The sequence below is a fragment of the Elaeis guineensis genome, chromosome 6 (assembly GCF_000442705.2).
Source record: "Elaeis guineensis isolate ETL-2024a chromosome 6, EG11, whole genome shotgun sequence".
Taxonomy (NCBI): Eukaryota; Viridiplantae; Streptophyta; class Magnoliopsida; order Arecales; family Arecaceae; genus Elaeis; species Elaeis guineensis.
Genome location: NC_025998.2, coordinates 130,124,650 through 130,127,481, shown reverse-complemented (window position 1 = coordinate 130,127,481; position 2,832 = coordinate 130,124,650).

Here is a 2,832-nt window from a genome sequence, read left to right as displayed (position 1 = left end):
GGTCTCGCTTTCATAACTGGTCTTCCATCGTCCATTCATGGATGGAAGAACCAGTTTTTCTTTGTTTCCTCTTCTTCTTCTTGGGGCTTCCCTTCTCGTTGGGGTATACCCCGAACAGAGGCCAACGACAACAGTCGGGTGGATGTGGACGACCGGGAGGACTTCCACCGTCTGAAGGACATGTCGGTACCGAAGCAGAGGGAGCTTGTTACCGAACAAGCTCTCTATGACGCCGGCTTAAGTCTGGTCCCCCGAATAGGTATCGCCCGATCCTCCGGCTTTTCTTTTTGTCCATCTTTTGGTCGGTTTTTGGTCCAGCCTTTAACTCTCTTGTCGGTATTGCAGGGACACCACCGAGGATGAGGCCGACGGATGCCGAGATTCGGCAGTTCGCCACGAGGAAGAGGCCAGCGTCGGGGGCCGGCCCTTCGCGTCCTGCAAAGAAACCAGCCCCAGCTCCGCCAACCGTCGAGGCGTCGGCGACCGACCAGTCAGAGCCGGTCATAGCCCTCGTGGCTCCGACGGTCCGAGCTGAGGAGAGACCGACTGAGGAGGCGGCCGAAGAAGTATCGGCGGCTTCACTGGTGCGGGTGGAGCCGGATGACGTTCGGGAAGCAGAACATCACCCGGCGGCGTCCGCTGGCGCAACGAGGGGCGCCGGCTCGAACTCCAGCGTGCCGTCGCTGCCAGTACCGTCGGTCGGGGCAGCCGATCGGGGGAAAGCCCCGATGGAGCCCGAGGAGGAGGATAGGTCGGGGAGCCGCTCAATGCATCCCAGCGCATACTACCCCGAGGGCGCGTCGGGTTGGCCGACCACAACCTTGCGAGGAGGTTTGCCAAGGGATCCTCCTCCCAGCCGACGTGGAATCGCTGCGGTCTCGGGAGGTGATCGAGATGCTGTCGCGGTTCTACCCGACGATGGTTGAGGTAAGCTCCGCGTCACCCTTCTTTTGACTTAGAAATTTTTCTTGTTATGCGATTCTGACGAAGCCTTTTGATCGGCAGCTGATCTTCACAATGTCCGAACTTGAGGCCGGGTACCGAAGGTTCGGCAATGTTCGGGCAGCCTTCAAGGAGAAGTCGGCGGCGGCCGAAGCTGAGAGGGCGATGTTGGCCGAACAACTCCTGCAGTCGGCCGACCGGGAGGCCAAGTTAGTCGACGAGGTTTCCCAGCTTCGGTCCGAACTACAGTCGGCCAAGAAGGAGGCCAGGCACAAAGGTCGGGCCGTGCGTCGTCTTCGACGCGAACGGGATGGTGCAACTGCCGAACTCAAAGGGGAACGCGAGCAACTTCGGGTCAGCCTGGAGAAGCTCGCGGAAGCCGAAGAGGAGCTGTCCATCGCCCAGATCGACGCCGAAATGGCGATGGTCGAGGCGGAGTCGGCGAGGGAGGAGCTCGCCCGAGCTGAGGACGAGGCAACGTCGGCGAGGGAGTCGGCCGAACGGGCGGTGGAGGACTTCCGGTCCTCCGACCGATACCGGGAGGAGATGCTCGAATCGGGCTTCGCCTCATACCGGGTCGGGTTCGAGGACGGTCGGGACGCCGTCCACGCCTTGTACCCAGAGTTGGACGTCAGCCGCATCGTCCCGCCGCTAGCCGAGGAGGAAGGGGTCGAAGGAGAAGGAACGGAAGAGATGGCCGACCAACCGTCGGGAGCGTCATCGTGGTGGAGGAGGCCGATCCGGAGCAGGTGCCGACCGAAGTTCCTTTGCCGACCGAAGACCATCCCTCGGCGGCCGACCCAGCGCCGCTTATGGCCGAGACGCCGATCATCCCGATCCTCCGTCGGTCGAAGAGATTGACTAGGAGGGTGATCGGCCCTGCCGACCGTCTTTACTTTTTGTCTTTTTGAAAATACATGTAATCGGGCTTCGACCCGACTCTGTAATTCCTTTTCATCAATGAATGAAACTTCTTTCTTTCCTTGTTATTTGTAATGCCGGCTATAGTTGCGATGTCGAACTTTAGTCGCTAACTTAAGTAAGCCACCAACTCACATGAGTCGGTAGGACTCCGACAACTTGCATAGCCCTGAAAGTGGAATGGGTCCCGACTTTAGGTCGGCTTCCAATAGTCGAAGCCGTTAGTCGGGTGTATCTATTGAGTCGGGAGCCGACCGAACCTGGAAAAGGTTCGGCAGGCGGACTCCCGTAGATGCACTTAGTCGATCATCGTCCGGCGCAGTGTCGGGGGTACGATAGTAAGTCGGGTCCCCATGCTCTTGCTCGGGTTCCATGTCTTTTGACAGACGGTGGCAAGCCGAATGTCGTTCAGCCGGCCGTAGGTCGGTCGGCGAGTCGTGTGTGCGACTAAGGTCGCGTCGTGTGATAGACGGTGGTAAGCCGAATATCCCTCGACCGGCGTAGCCTGATCGGAAGTCGCGGCAATAGTCGCGTGGGCTTTTAGCCTTTCTTCGGTCGGGGCCCGATCGGCCAGTCGGCCGATGGATTCTGCCCAAAATTCGACCGTAGAAGGAGTATGAACTCCCATCGCAACAGCTGCATCGGCCTTTGTTAGGGGCGGATGTGTTGCCGAAAGTCGAAGGAGTGTAACTCCCGTTCATAAGAGTCCGTCGGCCCTTGTGAAGGTCCGACGAGTCGTCGAAGGGGTATTGACTCCCGTCATTGTAGATGCATCGGTCCGTGTAAGGGCCCGATGTGTCGTCGGTGCCAGGTCCGCGTCGATTCGTCGGGGCTGATCGCCGATCAGTAGTCGAAGAGTTAGAACTCCGATTTTTCAAACTGAACTTATATTCCGACAATTGAATTACAGAATTCACTGGTAATACAGCTTCAAGTTGTCGGCGTTCCAAGTCGGGGAATGGGCTTCCC